Genomic DNA, 19,323 nt, shown 5'->3' on the forward strand with positions numbered 1-19,323 from the left:
GTGTTTGCCTTTGTGTGTGCGAGAGCCGGACAAAAACAACGGTGGCTTAATTTGCGGAGATAGTGGAATCATTAAGCCTTGTCTCGGTAATGGAGAATAATGTGGGATTAGGCAGAAGTAATGACATGCTCTTGTCTAGAATGCTTCAGTAGCTGCAATCAGCTGCTTGGAAAATGGGGTGATGTGAAACTTCTTTGAGAAGCTTTCACTCATATTCATACACGGACACTGTGGTGGAAGAATGCAGGTTATTTTCATGAAGGAAAAAGAATGTCTGTACAGAGAGGTTTATGACAACGTTTGTGCTGGGCACTTCTAAATGTGTATCTTCATCACACCCCATTGAAAGACCGAGATATTGATATGATGCAGGAATGAAATACTGCGGTATGCACGTATTGACGCCAAAGTGGGAACTCATTCTGGGATTGACTGAATGCTGGATTATAAATTGAGCTTTCTCATCCCGTCTTCTATGACGTCTTGCAGTTGCATGTCCATGTTTGCCTCCTCTTCTTATATTTTCTTCCTTCCTTCTCCACTCTCTACCTTTTGTGGGAAAGTACTCAAGGAGGCTTCGGCCATCTATCAAACAGGCCATTAAACTAGAGCTGCACTTGTAACAGTAAAGCAATAAATCAGGGTTACTTGTTTCCATGGATTATTGTTAACTGAGATGTTTTATTGTATTACTCCTTTCCCTCTGTGTTTTTAAATTGAGTTTGATCCAACTTTAACCAGGGTATACAACCAGCCTGCATCACACGGCCAGGTATAACATACAGTAAATTACATGGTAAGTGAAAAACCTTGAGCCATTCAAGTGCCCGTGAAATGCCAAATGTCCTGTGGTAAACTACCATTATTAAACGTAGTTAAACCCACCTTACAGTGTATAAAAGTCTACAACACCTTAAAGCATTTAACAGCACTGTGCTGAGCTGCAGTCAAGCTTAAGACATTCATTCTAAAACATTGGATTTGAACGTGGTTTGCCAGTCTTACCACCCTATCCAATTCCTGCATTAGCTCCCGCTTTGGACATTGATATAACTTGAGCTGGTATATAAACTAATATTATTGAAGCCTGACGAAATTTATTTTTGAAAAAATATCCTACATAACTCAGGTTGTTTCTTCTCTGCTTCCATATCGAGGGACATCCTATCGGATCGGAAAACAAATAGTGCCGGTGTGTAGCTGTGAGAGGGAATCTTTTGCTTCAAGTATTACCATAGAGATCTACTACTAGATGCATGAATAGTTCATCAGATCTACTACTAGGTGCATGAATAGTTCCTCAGATCTACTACTAGATGCATGAATAGTTCCTCAGATCTACTACTAGATGCATGAGTAGTTCCTCAGATCTACTACTAGATGCATGAGTAGTTCCTCAGATCTACTACCAGATGCATGAGTAGTTCCTCAGATCTACTACTAGGTGCATGAATAGTTCCTCAGATCTACTACTAGATGCATGAGTAGTTCCTCAGATCTACTACCAGATGCATGAGTAGTTCCTCAGATCTACTACTAGATGCATGAATAGTTCCTCAGATCTACTACTAGATGCTGATCTCTGCACTACTTTAGTGAACATTACACTGCACATGCATGCTCTCACACTGTCTTCTCATTTAATTTTCTTATGTCCGGTCTTCAGATAATTGTCCACATTTACTGATAGTGAAGCAATTTTCCACAGAGGATACACAAACTAGGGACATTGCATTGGTGCAATGTCATGCCCTGTAGCTAAATCAACGCTTTGGCGCTACTACTACTGACACAGATGAAGTCTCAATTGCCAGACTCAATACACAAGGAAACGTTTTTTTGGGGATCTTTGACAAATGAGAGAGAGAGTGATTGTGGTGGAATACGTTTATAGAAACAATAGATAATGGGCCTATTTAATCTACACATGCTTGAACATTCGTTCTCATGCAAACATATTCTGTATCTGCAGAAAGCTGAAACTCCACGTATCTTTGTGTTTTGGGCAAATAAGCATACTATTGTGATCAGTAGCAGACTGTTGGATGAAACAGTCTTCTCTCAACCCGGCCTGTTGGCTTTTATATTTCTTGGTATTCTCTCCATGGCTCAGTTGTTATGTAAATGTCTCTGTTTGCATGTGGATAGAGTCAAAGAAACATTAGTGACTTTCTGTTTATTGCCGTTTTCGTCCGGATCTTATTGCCGCATTTCATTGTTTACAGAGCTTCCACCAGCAGCAGAGCTCCCCCGTGTCTTTCTCCAACTCTGCTCTCCCTGTAGGCACAATGGCGCTGGTGTTAATAATTTCACCGCTGGATCCTGTCTATGAAAATAAATGTGATACTTCCATTGTATTACAACGGGCCCTGGTGAGGGAAATGTCCTGAAAATTTGGTATGGATGACAAGACCAGGTTATTTCCTGAGTTATCATTACATTACATTACATTACATTACAGGTCATTTAGCAGACGCCTTTATCCAAAGCGACTTACATTACACTTTAAACCCATGGCTTTTTCACATTTTGCCTGGGGAGCAATTAGGGGTTAGGTGTCTTGCTCAGGGACATTTCGACATGGAACATGGGGCAGCCTGGAATCGAACCACCAACCTTGTGGTTCCCAGCACCCTTCTCTAACCCCTGCGCCACGACGACCCCCGTGACCAAATGTTATCAGATGACGACATTTGTTTTGGGCTGTTAAGGACACTGAAAGAAGATGATATATGTGTGTGAACATTCTTTCTTTTCACTTTCTTTTGTCTTTTTCTGTCTATTATCTCAACCAGACTAATTTACCTACAGGGCATTTCTTTTACTTACTTGACGTTGACAAATGAATGGGTTGCAACATTGAAATACGGGGATCCATTGACTTCGCTCCACACTGACATCATAATCCATCCGTCCATCCTTTTTCATCCGCTTACCTGGGATCGGGTCGCGGTGGCAGCAAGCCCAGCAGGCGGGCCAAGACCTTCTTCTGACCCGCATCATTTTCCAGCTCCTTCTGAAGGATCCCGAGGCATCTAATCCCTCCAGTGTGTTCTGGGTCTGCCCCGGGGTCTGCTACCCATTGGGCCCGCCTGTCACGACCCGGCAGAACACATGACACAGTTGCAGGGTTTTAAGGGATTCGTAGTCTTTATTAGTGAGACTGGATCCCTCCAAGGCAGAGAAAATAAATACGAGCTATAAAAATGATCTAGATCACACTTGAATAATTTAGGAAGAAGTGTGGCTATAAAAATTATCAACCAAAAGTGGCTCCACTCTAAGAGGAAAACAGAAAGGCTTCTAACTTTATCAGAATCCCGGGTAAGCTCTCTATCGACGAAGGCAACGCCACAAAATTCACTCGTTACGGAGGAAGCAACGGACTATGGAAACATTAACCATTAAACAAAATCTAAGATACAAAATTTCAGAAGTCAGAATTACTCTCTTGGAGGAAAAACAATGGAGCAAAACACCATGACGTGGTTTTCGAGGCTTGGAAACTATGGCGAGACTGGACCGGACGCATGAACACAAGGACGGAAACAAACACACCGGCACAGGACAAAGGGAGACTATTAGTACACATGTAGGGCAAAGGGGAACAGGGAAGACAATCGGACTGGTGACACATGAGGAAAGGTAAGTAACCTGAAACGAGAGGAGAGTTACTATTTCAAAATAAAGCAGGAAATGACAAGACAAAAGGACCAGACAAAATAAAACAAACCCAACAAGTTCACCGCGGTGTGACACTGCCCGTAAAACCAGGAGGCCTTCCAATTAAAAACAAAAATATCAATATAAATATATACTGTATATCCCTCTGAGGATTTTTTTAACGCGGGTTAGGGCTGTTGAGCGATAATTTTACAATGATGTTCTATTCTACTCCTTTGAAAGGTGGTACCAGTAATTTGGAATTAAATGAGACATTGCGGAAATACAAAGAAGACGGATGAAGATGATTGCAAGGCTTTGAAACTCATTTATTTGAAATGAAAGGTGTTTTTTAGACCTCAGGTATACAGATAATGCGCCGGCGAGAAACACTTGTATGCACTTTGCATACTTTATTAGACGATGATGAGTCATGAGAATTGAGTTTGTAATATTTTGCTTCTATTTTTGCCATGAGTTTTTGGCTGGACAGTAAGTCACGCGGCGTAGCTCCATTTTGGACTATGTCAGCGTTTTTATGGCCAAACAAGCCCAAGTATCCCCACACAACCCTCTGATGTCTGAAGCCCAATCAATCCAACCCAAGCTATCCACAACGACCCTCTTCATCTCTCCTCTTTTTCTTCCAGACATTGATACCCAAGTTGGAAAGGGGTGTTACTCTTGGGATTGGTTGGAATAGTTAGACGAGTATGTTGTCAAGCAATATTTCCACACGCCAATTAATCTGGTTTTCCAAGCGAGGATGTTTTTCAATTGTTATTATTGACTGCCCTGCACTAATAAAAAAATTAAGAGTTTTCTTTTTATATGCTAATAAGGTGTTTTTGGTTTTAAAACTTAAAGCCTCCCGCCAGAAAACAGGTCCCAGGCCGACTACTGTATGGAGGTGGCACGGGTCTTTAAACTCTCTCTCCCCCTGACATCGTGCTTTTTGGGTTGTGACAAGTAGCAGCGGAGCTGGAGTGCACTGTAATTGAAGTGAGGTCACCGCAGTAAAACAACACAGAAAGTTTCCTAAGGTCGTAAAGGCTGGCCGCGGAGTATTTGGAGCGCTACAGGAGTACGTCCACGGTAATTGGCGGGATAATTTCCGTAGCACCAGCTGAGGTCGACCGTGGGCCTCCTTTTCCTATAGGGTTGGCGTTAGCCCCTCATCTGCCCTCCCTCCCATACCTAAATTATACTTTTCTCCTGGCCGCCACAATTCTCCCCAACATTTTGGCCAAACTCACCACACGTGTAGCCATTCCAGTTTGTAAGGATGGTCTCCTGTGGAGATTTTTCCCCTACTTGGAGATAATGTCGTGACACCAGCTGACTCCTGACCTGTTTTATTGCTGTAATCAGATGACAGTTTTAGAGCTGTCTTAATTATTGAGCTATGCTAAATGCCTGCTAATGATGATAACTTGCCTCATTGAAACAGTAGGTCAATCACATCTTCCTTGGAGTAAATATTTAGCAAACCAAATAAAACCGTTTACTTGTTTTTTTTACAGGGATGTACAAATGCAATACAGTAGTTTGTGGATATTGTATGAATTAACAGGTAATTACAATGGCTCGGGGTGGTTGGTTTATGGCTTTTTGCCCGTTTGAACTGCACTCAATGAACACATATTGGTGCAAACCTGGGTTACACTTGTTGTCTTTTTGATTCCATAAAGTCCATTTTTGTCTGAACGCCCTCTGCTGTATCAGAGCAGCGCAGCGTGTAATTTGTTTCATTGATGCTGGCAGCTTGTGCGGCATCTGCGGAGGCTTGGACTACGGTGCCAAGCGCGAGTATAAACAAAGCTTCAGTTCCGAACTTTGTCTCTCAACCCATTGGGTGCCGGGCAGGCAGCGTGGAGTTGGTTGCTGCTGACTACTGCAGCTGCTGGAAACAAAAAATAATGACTCCGAGACACTGAAAGGAAGGGAAGCGACGGGTGATGTGGGTTTTTTTTTCACTTGATAATGGCTTTATAATAAGGATGCTGATTTGATTTTGTTTTTTCTGACCGATGGCCGGCACCCGTTAACTGATCATTACCAGACACGAGTACTGCTTTGCATGCAGGGCTGCTGTGGTTTAACTGCCTAAAAAGCCGCACAGCTGCAACAGTTAGTAATGCACAAACAGGCCGGGTCCATCATTTACCACCAGCTGCAGTGGATGCACAAAACAGACAACTGTGCACCAGTTCACCTGTGCGTGAGGTTTAGCAGTGGCTTTGTGACGTGATGTGTTGTGGTGGACACATACAGCCACTTTCCCCCAGTCTCCTTTGCATCAATTAGTTTATCTGTAAGGTTTTGGTCGGTGTGTCTGCGTGGTGTAATGCTACTTGTCAGTGTGTTGCAGAATAAACGTTTCTTAAGGTAAACAGTGGAATCTCTATCTAATATATTCTCTTCTCTCGCACCGAGACCAGTCGCACCGAGGAGCAGCTCCGCTCATTTTGTCCACTTTCACCTCTGCCAACGGCAATCGCTTAACGAAACAAAGAGCAGGAGCTCCTGGATACTTACAAAACCAGTGGGATTATATTTTCTTTTAGATAAAACAGGCATTTTTCAATATTTTTACGACTTCCTCAACGCTACGCGAGGAGGCCTGCCAAACAAGATAAGCCTGAGCCTGTGCTACAGTGCTAAAGGTAATTAGCAGAAGATGCCTCCCTTCTCTACGGAAGATTACCACAAACTCGTACAGAAGATTTTACTGCCGGAAACAAAAGTTAATCGGTTAGAGGTAAATGTAGAAGTAAATGGACCATGTGGGAACAACACCACTCTAGCAATGACTCAAAACAGTGGACAAGAGCATGCTAGAACCCAGCTAACTAGCAATGATGGAACTATGAAGAAAGTGGAGGACTCTGTGCAGGGTAATAAATCTACCAGCGACAATCCTCCCTGGACCACACTTGGTGCAAAGCCAAAGAGAAGACCAGACAAGGGAGAACGGATAACTGGCAGGACCCAGCGGCCCGATATCTGTGATCTGGCCGACTGGCCTGCGTTACCATCCAGGCATAACGCCTCCTCAACCCCCGTGCTTCGTAGAACAAAGCAGCGGACAACTGAGAAGAGGGGAACTACCAAGGAACCTCCCCAGCAAACAGGTGTAAATCTACAAAACAGGTTTGCTCCACTGTTGCAGGACCATGGATCCCCCTCTAAATTTCTGGATAACCCTCCACCACCACGCAGCAGGGTAAGACCTGCTAACTTAAAGCCACGGAGAAAGCTAACGACAGGGCCTGAAAATCTGATTGTGGGTGATTTTTCTGTAAAAGATATGAAAAGTAGTAACGACACCAAAGTACTCTGCTTCCCGGAGGATATGGTGTCTGACTTGGAAGAAAGAATTTTGGAAATTGTGGCTGAACACCCAACTGTGAAAAACTTAATCCTGCACATTGGCTCTAATGACATTGAAAAACAACAATCAGAAAAGTTGAAAGAGCACTTAATCTCCTAGAAACAGTCAGCTCTGTGAATGCTGAGGTGTTTATCAGTGGTCCTCTGCCCCCGACCGGGAGAGGAGCTGAGAGATTCAGTAGACTGTTTTGGCTCAACAAATGGCTCTTAACTGCATGTGCAGTTCGTTCAATGCATTCTATCAACAATTTTAGCTTTTTCTGGGACCGCAGGCATCTTTTTAAGACAAATGGACTTTGCCTGAATAAGATGGGAGCAAAGCTTTTCATTACCAACATGTTTTACATCATGCGTCATCCATCTGTCCCCACTGCCAAGGACACGAGACCAGAAGAGGAGCCCACAAAGAAGGAAGAGAAAACACAGCTTATCAGAAACGGCGAGGGAGGACCGCCATTGCCATCCCCCTCTAACCCTCCTGCCATTACGTGTGAGGATCCCTCTCCCACCCCCCAGAGCCCCCATCCAGGTCCACGTCTCCCTCTTTCTCCCTCCCTTCAGTAAACCTTTCTCCCCCCTCCTCCCCCTTGGAGTTCCAAGAGTTACCCCCACTTACCCCCCACCCTACTCCTATTTTTACTCCCTTAGATCGACCTCAGCGCCCTCCCCCCCAGCGTCCACCTGCACCAGCTCATCTCAGCGGTGACGCCATCTCACGCCGATCTGCCCCCCCACCTCTACGAAGACGTGCTCCACCTCCACCTCCACAAATCCATCCCAGCTGTGACGCTGCTCACTCCCCCCCCTTAGGCCCACCCCCTCCTCCTCCTGACAGCAGCCCTGAATATTACTGAGATAGAAAAGGGTTCAGCAGTAGACCGCATTATCAGCTGGACCCAAGGTCGCCTACGTCAAAACATGGCACCTTCTGCATTCCTGTTGTGACCACCAAGAGAGTGAACATTGCGAAACTTAGACACACTGCTAATCTAACAAATCTCATTCCTATTCTCTCCGGCTCAAAGTCAACCCCAAAGCCTGTGAATAACAACATCAGGATGGCTCTGCTTAATGTTAGGTCTCTTAATAACAAATCGTTTTTAGTCAATGATTTTATTACCACTTCTAAACTTGATTTTATGTTTTTAACTGAAACATGGCTAGAACAAAATAACAGTGCAAGCATTCTGATTGAGGCAGCACCCCCCAACTATAACTTTATTAATGTATGTAGATCTGGAAAAAGAGGTGGAGGGGTTGCTGCTATATTTAAAAATATATTTCAGGGGAAACAGATGTCACTTAGGGATTTTCATTCGAATATCTTTGTGTTGTATTGAAAGGTTCTCCCAGAGTTCTCCTGTTAATTATTTACAGGCCACCTAAATATTCTGCACATTTTTTTGATGATTTTACTGAATTATTGTCTGGCATCTCTACCGACTTTGATTGTCTAGTTATAACTGGTGACTTTAATTTTCATACTGACGATTTGAATGACTACTCATTGTAAGGGACACACCCAGGACCTGATTATCACAAAAGGTCTCATTGTTTCGGATGTTTTTGTGACTGATCCCTCATTGTCTGACCACTTCTGTGTTTTCTTTATTATTTCTTTCATTCCTGACACACAATCAAAATACTGTCAAAAAACGGTACATCAATGAACTAACTAACGTACTCTTTAAAAATGTCACCTCCTCGTTACCACCTCTAATCCCATGTCATGCTGATAATCTTGTAAACAACTTTAATTCCAAAATGTTGAATGTTATAGATGACATTGCACCTGTTACGGTTAAAACCAGTTCTAGTAAGCAAAAGGCACCCTGGAGAAAAGCTGCTGTTGTAACAGCCCAGAGAAGAGAGTGCAGGAAGGCTGAACGAATCTGGCGGAATACAAAACTTCACATTCACCATGACTGTTCCGTTTTCTCCCCACGGAAAGGGCAACCCGGCACACATAGGACTTTACTCAAGATTCCTCATTTGTTTGTTTATTTCTTAAAAGGGGAACCAGGTAAAAAACCTGGAATAATAAGAAATGCAATACTTAAATTTCCATGTGCACACCACAACCAACACAGCTCCCCAGTTCTTTATCTTAATAACATTATTCAAAAATACAAATAAACATTATTAATATACTATAATCCACCATCATCAGTTTCGTTATTTGCATGTACACATTCAATCATTATGCACCACATTCACAATGCATGCAGTCTTTTCTTAGCAGGAAACTACAATTCCCAAAATGCCCCACGGCAAACCAGGAAGTAGCCACGTCACATAGCAGTCTGGCTTATATGTTTAAAGTATGAAACACAAAGAAAGTAAACACAGCAGCAACACATTTAAGGTGACATCAGACAACATGAAGCGTACATTATAAAGGAGACAAGACAACATTGAAAATCAAGAGAGCTTACCAAGTGGCTGCACACCGGGTTGGAAGTCGTTACCAACTAAGTGAATCGCGCTTCCTTTTCACTCAGTAAACACTGGTCACGTGACCTCACAGCACACTCCTCTCTTAAAGGGACACTACACTATTGCCCTGCTACCTCAAAGTTTCTCCATATAATACTGGCATTTACATATATAGCTCTGGCAGGTAAACATTTGATCACACATGTAAATCCGAAATAACAAAACGTCATGAATTAAAAACTCCACAGAAAACACAACAATGACATCTATAAAGAGCGCCTTCGGGCCTACAATTTAGACTTAAAAAGTGCTAGGGAAACATTCTTCTCCAACATCATCAACAACAACACTAATAAGGCAAAAACCCTATTTGAAACTGTTGACAGACTGACCAACCCCCCAACACAAATACCACCTGAACTCCATTACACACAGAAATGCAACAAGTTTGCTTTCTTTTACACTGATAAAATTGAAGGCATCAGACGCACCATTAATATTAATATATATATATATATATATATATATATATATATATATATATATATATATATATATATATATATATATATTGAGCATGCAGCTTTCAAACAAAGCAAATGGCTTTAAAAAGAATCACATGTGCATCACATGTGATCATCAGATGTATCAGTTAACTCTTTGCACTTCTTCTCTCGCTTGCTTATGGGCCTCGTCGCTGATGTGTTTCCTAATTTTTCTTCATGTCATCTTTATGGCTGCTTCTCTCTGACGTACTTCAGACCTGCTCAACTTTTTAAGCTTTTGAATCAACAGATCTCCCTCTACGCCTGTGTGTGTGTGCGTGTGTGTGTGTGTGTGTCGCACTGCAGGAGAAATCTCAGTTATCATGATCACTTTGTCTTCATCTCTAGCTGTGCCAGACTGACTGTGTCAGCTTCAGCCTTCGCCTTCCAGGCCCAGCCAGCTCAGTGTGCTGGAGACTTGCTCTGTGGGTGGGAGGCCGCGTGCTGTGGGCTTTTCTCCCCTTTAAACCTCTGTAGATTTTCTATTCTAGGGGTCGTCGTGGCGCAGGGGGTAGAGCGGGTGTGCTGGGAAGCGCAAGGTTGGTGGTTTGAGTCTTGACTGCCCCATGTCTCATGTCGAAGTGTCCCTGAGCAAGACACCTAACCCCTAATTGCTCCCTGGGCAAAATGTGAAAAGCCATGGGTTTAAAGTGTAATGTAAGTCGCTTTGGATAAAAGCGTCAGCGACATGAATGTAATGCCTGTAATGTAATGTAATGTATTCGCTCACTTCATTTTTCTTTCATTTTTTTGTCTGAGTTCTTGCATTAGGGGAAAAACTTACGGTGTGGTTTATTTGTACTGGTTTGGTGTCGGTTCTCGCATGTCTTTGGCAGGCCTTCCTACCTCCATGACAGAAGCCTGGATCGCGATGGATTATCATGATATCGCGTGCTTGCGTGTGTCGGTCAAGCTGTTCACAGTGGTGCTAATGGAGCACTCTTCTATGCCGCTGTTATTAGTACGTATGTTCATACCCAATGCGTGTGCGGTACAGTCCGTAACGGTTAATGCTGCAGCGGTTAAGCGCTGGACTGCCAGCGCCATTTCCCAAACTCTAAGCTTTAGTTTTCAGTATCCGGAAAATCATCTGTCTCCTGTCCTGCCCCTTTCCCTCACCTAATTTCTGTGTCTGTCTTGTTTATGGCCCTGCACGGAAAAATTCTCTGACCTTGCAGGAAAGAACTAGAGAGGCCTACAATTTAAGTGGTGATTTGATGGAAACGAATGAAGGGGTTTAAAATAAGGGGGAGGGCTCAGGAGACCGAGGGGGTTCGGTGGGAGCTGAGATCTTTCCATCTCGCGGTTTCTGCTAATCCTACATTGCACCCGCTGGAAGACAGTGTCCTCATCCTAACACATGTTCACCATTATTCCAGCCGGCCTGTTTTCACCAAGTGATACAGATAAGACCGGAGAGGAGCTGCCTTTCAGCCCTCATCTTATTCACACCATATTTGTTTGTACCTCCGGCTACATGTATTTCTACAAAAGAGTTCTAAAAGGAACCAAAGCATCTGTATTTTTTGTCTGTGCGTCCCTTGGGCACTATAAATCATTTGAAACGTTTTTCAGAAAACAAAACAAAAGTATTGTGGTTGCAGAGGTGCAAAAGATTTCTGAGGTCAAAACCGCAACTGCACTCTTTTCAACTGTTGAGAGAAACAAACATGAGTGCATTATTTATAAATCAAGGAGGTTGAGTCATTCCCTTTTCTTCCCTTTCTTTCCAACCGCAATTTAAGATGAGATATTCTGGTTCATGTCCACAAATATCTTCTGTTGTTAATTAAAGGGCCAACGTTTTGTTCTTCAGGACAGCAGAAGCTTCAACACATTGGATCTACATGGCTGATAATGGTCTTTTAATACAACTTTTCTCTATTTTGCGCTCTTTAACATCTCTCATTCTCTTTTGATGATTTATTCTCTTCGTTCTACCTTTCCCTGGGATTTTTCTTCTCTCATTTTGTCCATAATTCTTTCTACTTCTCCCTCCTTACTGCTTCCCCAAACCACGTCACATTGCAATATTGAGCCAGATGAAGTGCAGGGGAAACAGGGTGCGTTGACATCCAGGTCCTTCGTGTGATGTACGAGATGGATATAGAGGCGGGTGGAGGGGAGGGGGGGCATAAGCACTGCTTCAATGTTTGGGAGGCACATAAAACATATTACAAAAGGGCCGTAAAAAGAGCCAACATTAGTATCCAAATTCTAAAAAATGTCCCAGGTCTCAGCTGTCATTTGCGAGGGGATTTCTTGCCCCCCCCACCCCCCCCCCCCCCCCGTCCCCCTCCTTTTTTTTCCTCTCCAGAGCTTTGGCAAATAAAAAGGTTAGATCAACAGAGGAGTAGGAAACTGGCCGCATGTATGTTCCCAACATGCACAACTTGTTAGCCTGAGACTTTGTAAGCAGCGTTTTCTTTTGAGAGAGAAAGATTACGCATCAAAATGAATCATGGCAATACAACACACAGGGAAAGGCAATAGGCCAATTTATTTATGCTATGGCATACATTTGGTATCTAAAAGGGTCAGTTTTAACACATTTTAAGATTTGCCCAACTAATTTCTTGCGGTGCAGATATTTTCAAAAATGTTTTTTAATATATTCTATTCTGAGATCACTGCTGCCCCCTCAATGCATTAGAGGTTAAAGGCATTTAACGGGGGCGCTCGAAGCATTGAGGAATGAGATTTGAAGCAGCAATTCTTTTTGTGGATAATTCACAGACCTTGCTGTCAGCAAATTTAACTGGCGCTATTTTCTACCAAGGAAATTGAACTGTTGACAGCGAGGTCTGTGGATTATCCAAAGCAACCTGGTCACTGCTACTGGAAGGAAAAACTGCTGTTAGTGCTTTTCAAAAGACATTTTTTTAATGCTTTGAGCTGCACAACAAAATCTCATCATATTAATTGCAATGAGGCAATTTCAACACGGCCGTAACTTGGAATGAACTGAACGTACTGTGGCATGATATGGATATGAGGGTATTTCATCAATGTTAAAGAAGCACCATCACTAACATTAATGATCCAGATCCATATAAACATCCAACACCTAAAGTGTGGTTCCTTTTATTGCCTTCCGGATAATCAAACACCACATTCAGCCTTATTATAACCCTATGCAAGGCCTATAAATACCCTGCAGTGCAGGGAGCTTCAAGTAGCAATCCAAATATACACAGGTATTCTCAAACAACGTGGCCGGCCAACTACAACACTGCCATGAGTTTATGTATTTATCTGGATTTCCTGTATAATTGTCGAGATGCCGTGTTCGGAGGCCCGTTTCGCATCGGCTGGCGGCCCCCGGCGCGGCTACGCTACGTTGCATTTTTTTATCCTGGAGGCTCCTGAGGACGCTGCTGAAACCGGGTCGCTACGGCTCTGTTCTCTGAGTCACGTTCAGCCCTTTGCAGGATGCCGTGACAGGGACTCATTGGTGCTCCCACCAGGAATTTTGCACTGTGGATACATAGGTCAGGGGTTTGGGTTTACGTTGTGTGTCTTTGTGTATCTGAGTTTAAATCTGCATCATTTGGGTAGTGTAAAGCATTTTTGTTATGCTTGTCATTCTTTTGCAGTTTTTGTTGTTTGGGTAATTAAGTTCAGGTACCTGATTTGACCAGAGGACACATTAATATTAATATGCATTCAAAGGCAAAGCAACTTAAGCAGCATAGCCAGAATTAACATCAACACATTCCTGTCAGCCTTAATGTTTCTTTTGTTCAGATAAGCTAATTCCTTCTGATTTACTAAACTAAGCTGGTGATCTTTTCAAACATAGAACCTGCTATGTCAGTATGTTAGTATTGTCAGTATACAATGCTGTGCCTAGTGAAGTAGAGTCCTTTACTTTTGACCTTTATTTGCATTAAGCAATGATGATCACTATCTGTGTTTTGGCTTGAATATTATTTCGGACTTCACCATGCGGTTGCGTATCATTGCATATCATTTTGAACGGCTATGGGGAAATCACGGAAAATCAGCCTTCATGGGTCAAAATCCTAGACTGTGTTTCAAACCACAACACTGGTGACTCACATATAGTGTACGCATATAGCTATTGTAAACATGTATTTACGGTATCATCCTCTAGTTTCAAAGTCTTCTTTGATACAGGATTTAGTAAATGATGGTCCCATTTGGAGCCAAACAAACTATAAAGCGCAGCGTGCTTTACAGCAGGCTTACTTTGGTCAACGGGTAGCTGCGTGAGGGTTTCCTTCAGCAGTCCCCCGCATTCCAAGTAACTTCTCTACATCGGTTACAAAATAACGACATGGCGGGTTTTCCATTATCTCCATAGCCTACTGAGCTCAGCGCTTCATGACGGCAGTCCACAAACCATTGGCTGATGGAACGATGATGGCGTGCGTATCTTATATACAGAATCTTTAGTCCAAGTTGAGACTAAAGATTGTACTGTTGGTTGATGTTGGCCAAATGGGCCTCACCTTTGGATGTTTGACAGTTAGTCAGATTATAAAAGTGTATTGTTTCATTTTCAAATAAAGGAGTGAACTAATGTTCACATTATCCTGTAAAAATGTTACAAGTAATTCTCTCTTAAGTCACAGATTTAGCTTCTTTTCTTTTTACTTTACTGGAAAGTACATTACATTTAATTTATTAAAAGGACACCTTGGACCATCAGTTGCAAATGATTTCAACTCCTGTGCCAGATGTGTTTTACTTCAACAAATATGCTGCTGTCATGACATCCTTTTGACACAATCTTAGTAACCTTCTGCCGGGCCAAAATAGACAGCGAGGTGGAAAGAGGAGGGAGCGTTGTGCTACCGAAAACTCTTTGTATGTTAGGGCCAAATCTAGGCCTTTCTTTTAGAGTGGAAATTTGTTACAGTTGACAAAACGTCACGTCTGATCACACAGCTGAATAGTAGCTTGTTTGTCTTTCTGAATAATCCTTAATCAACAATCCAAACCAAAGCCTATACTCTAATTATCCCAGGGAGCGTGCCAGCTTGGCACACAATGAACCTGGCCTGTCTGTTTTAAACAGGAACCTACTGAAACAGCACAGAAGAGGCCGTGACGGCCGCACGGGAGGTCCCACACACACACACACACACACACACACACACACACACACACACACACACACACACACACACACACACACACACACACACACACACACACACACACACACGTACGTATGCACACTCACACATGTATGAGACAAATATATGGTGAAATCCCAGAAGTACATTAAACTGCAAGTCAGAACTTGCTCATTACTGTCAAGGCAAAAAAAAGTCCTGAATATAAGACAATCAGCAGCACACAGAGACTCACACACATGCACTGCATGCATCATTTGAATATAATAGAGGGGTATTGTGGCAAAGATGAACAATATACAGACGGAATATTAAATCTGAGGGAGTGGCTGATTCTGCAAGGAGACCTCTTTCTTTCGTTGAGGAGTATCGGAGCTGCAACATGGGACCCGAGGGCATGAATTACAGTGAGAGGCTTGTGGGGGCCGTATAGTAGAGGCACCACACATGCCATTGAGTAACGCACGGCTCCAGACCCTCTTTATTGGGGCTTTCCTCTTCAGACCTTTCAACACCCACCATGCAATGCAAAAAGGGAATCCTGAGTTTGATTTGTACACTAACCAACAAAACATACGTTGCTCTTTGTTTTTTGTCATTGATCTTGGTCCCTAATTGTCTAATTTCCCAGTGAAGTTTTATTAAATACACACACACATGTCACCAGGGGGACATTGTGGTTTCTGTAAATTATTGGTTTTGCATTTTAGCATGGCTTGTTTTTACATTTTAGCATGGCTTGTTTTATTACATTTTAGCGTGGTTTGTTTTATAACATTTTAGCGTGGCTTGTTTTTACATTTTAGCGTGGTTTGTTTTATTACATTTTTGCATGGTTTGTTTTATTACATTTTTTACATATTAACCCACCTTTCAGTAAATTACATGCACCTGGAGGGACTAATCAATTACAGAGAGCCCTGGCCAACCACATTACACAATGAAAGGACCTCCCCTCTCCAATTAACACAGCTGCTATAAAGGCCCCAGAAAGGTGAAGCCACAGGAGGGGAGCCACAGGAAGGAAGGCCACAGAAAGGTGAAGCCACGGGCAGGAGAAGCCACGGGAAATCGAGCGAGAGGGCGGCCAGACAATAGACGAGCAGGCAGGGTGCAACGGGGAGAGGAACGAAACGGACTGGACACCTCACCCAGGAAAGGAACGGAACCGGAAACAAGAAGAAAGGGCAAGACCGACCAGCAGCAGTGGCTGGTCGAATTCTTAAATCCTTTTAGTACTTTGTTCCAGCTGGACTTTTAATATTGTAGTTATTTATGGGTTTTTAGTTAATAATAAAATCCTCCTTTTAAACCACGCTTTTAAGTCTTGTGATCCATGCTGTTCTTCCTCTGGTGAACAAGAACCTGTTTTATGGAGACCTAGACTCCGCAACTAGGTGGCGTTGCTGGTACCTTTTTATAAATGTATCTTATTTTTTATTAGATTTTAAGTCCCCCGCCTCACAGGGCTGACACACACACACATGCACACGTCAACGACTTGGATCACAGGCTTCACAGCTCTATCTCTCTGCTGTTCAGTGGGAGGAGCTGTCCGTTGCAGTGATGACTTTAAAAAAATATTATTTCACATCAGGCCAGAGAGGTTAGAGGGAGACAGACGCTGTCAGTTAGTGATGGATGAATCTCTTTTAAAAGGCCATCAGGGAAATAATAGACAGCCAAGTGAGCCCTGAAAGCAGCAAGCTAAGCCAGGACGATCTTTACTCTTCCTCCCATCTCTTGAACTGCCAAACTGAAAGATCTCCGGAATTAGAAAGTATGTTAATGTAAAGGCAGTTGCTCTTTTGATCTGCCGCGTCCTGATGAAGCTGTGGCAGACGAGGCGGTCAGAGAGGGCAGCAACCAGCAGAAGAAAAGGTCAGAGTCAGGTCAGATGGAGCCAGGGCCAAATCCCAAAAGGAGAATGGATAGACAACCTAAGATGTTTAAACTGCTTGACCCCTGCCACAGGAAGATTAGGTAATCTGGTAGCCTTAGTTTTTACAGTCTTACAATTTATTCATGGCTTCTTCATGGCACGTTTTCATGTTTTGTGAAAGTGTGTATTGTGACAAAAAAAACTTTTACCGTATTTTTAGAAGACTAGGATAACAAATGAAAGTTTCTCCATTATTTCTATCTAGCATCATTCAAAGGAGATAGAAAATGTCTATAAATATCAATGTTTGCAACCCATGGCGCAATCGTGGAGACGTCTTTTTGTTTGTTTTGCCCTCACCGCAAGTCAAGGGGTTTTAAATTGGACGTCCATAAACAACATTGTATGTGGTTATGCACATACAAATATATGTGTATATATATATATATGTGTGTGTATATACATATATACATTTGTGCGTATATATATTTGTGTATATATATATATATATATATATATATATATATATATATATATATATATATATATATATATATATATATATATATATATATATATATATGTATATATATATGTGAACATTCGTCATCATCTTTTCTTAATTTACACAATCCAAATATGAACTCATGCATTTTTGGAGGATTAAAACCATTCATGCACAACGTATAACAATACGGCACAACCCACACTATTAAAGATGAAGAAGTATAAAATCAGACGTGGTGAAAGTCCAAAAGAATACAAGACCAATGTAGACAAGATGCTGCATTTTCTTGCTTTAAATGGCCTGTTAGATTAGGGCATTTTGCCCAACCTAGGACATGAAATGGAGAATAGGTCAAGGCTGTATAGAGGGAATATGAAGAAGAAAGAGATGGAGGAAGACAGAGAAAAATATGTGTTTGCTTCTTAGTCAACACCAACCACAGACTGACCATTTAGTTCTGCTTTTTATTTAATCGCAGCTCATAGTTTTAGGTCTATGCTGCAATTTCCTCAAGTTCATTTTCATGAATAAAATGGTAGATTGTGCGTATGTCACTGGTTAGAGTTGGTATTTCTTAACACAAACATGGGGAAAGAAAACCCATAGTTTGACTGTTTCTGGATTTTATTGTCCATCGTCTTATTATTGGCCCAACATTCAGTTAACTTACCATAAATATCTATCCGACTGCGTTGAAAGCAGAATGACAATGACGATTAACAAAGAAGATGTGTCTGGGTTTTGAAGATATCTCGAGGGTTGTCGGGGTGCTTTTCTGGTGATCATTAAAGAGAGAAATAGCAGAGCAGTGCTGTCCACACTCTCAAAAAGCATCAATGCAGAGGATCTGCAGCAGTTTGTTTCCATCCACTTTGATGGCTTTGCACTGAAAACTCTGCAGCAGAAACAATGTATTCAAGCTACACGATAAACCTCCTTGTCAGTAACAAGCATTATTAGATCATCTTTATGTGTGGATATGATTTACCGTGTGATTCCTTGGCACTGATGTGTCATGCGTTTAGTGGACTGGTACTTGGTCTATTTGTGGGCGTGAGTGTGTTGTTGAACAGCAGTGTGATTCCTTCATCTGAACGCTGATGGATTTGATTTAGTGTGCCCATGAGTCGGACCTTTCTCACTTGGCTGAAGGTTTATAACACTGTAACGGGAAAACATCTTCATCTTCCTTCCTTCGGGGACACCAGGCGCGAACAACAACCCTGCAAATACACACAAACATAAATGAGGGTGGTTCTAATTGTCACTATAGTTATTTATAGTATGAACGGCACAAGAAGGACACACTTTTTATATCTGCTCTTAAACCAGTATAGTGTTTTCAGAGCTCTGCTACAGAGGAGGGAAGCAGAAGAAAAACAAGGCTGGAGATGGATACTGTTGTGTCCCGACCACTGGCATTTCTGTCCCTGTCGCTTTGCCCAGAACAGCCATGTTAGTTTGTTTATATCCAAACAATCAAACTGGCACCGCCGACTTGGCGAGAGGTGGTTTAGGAAACGAGGAAAAACATAGGGGGCAGCTTTTGTGGGGTCCTGGCACCCTGCGCTGTCCATCAAGCTCCAAAGCATCACCGTCTCGTCCATTACTATCCCCCTCCCGCCTCATGTTACCCAATAACATGAGCTGCCTGCTATCAGAATCCAGCAATAAGTTTGACACATTTTCAGCCTCCCAGCTCGCGGTTTGCGTATTTAGTAGGAGCAATGACATTATACCTCTGTCTCCTGCAACTTAATCCAGATATTGGAAGCTTTAAAATGTAGAGTG

General features: G+C 42.4%; 1 long non-coding RNA gene across 1 annotated transcript; it reads right to left on the reverse strand.

The window, feature by feature from the left end:
* Positions 1-1,872: 1,872 nt before the first annotated feature.
* LOC144382975 (uncharacterized) lies at positions 1,873-9,573 on the reverse strand. Its single transcript, XR_005710673.2, has 3 exons — positions 9,492-9,573; positions 2,937-3,092; positions 1,873-2,277 (listed from the first exon to the last, which is right to left on the reverse strand). It is a non-coding gene; the product is annotated as an uncharacterized LOC144382975 (long non-coding RNA).
* Positions 9,574-19,323: the final 9,750 nt, after the last annotated feature.

This window comes from Gasterosteus aculeatus, chromosome Y, assembly GCF_964276395.1.
Source record: "Gasterosteus aculeatus chromosome Y, fGasAcu3.hap1.1, whole genome shotgun sequence".
In the NCBI taxonomy this organism is placed as follows: Eukaryota; Metazoa; Chordata; class Actinopteri; order Perciformes; family Gasterosteidae; genus Gasterosteus; species Gasterosteus aculeatus.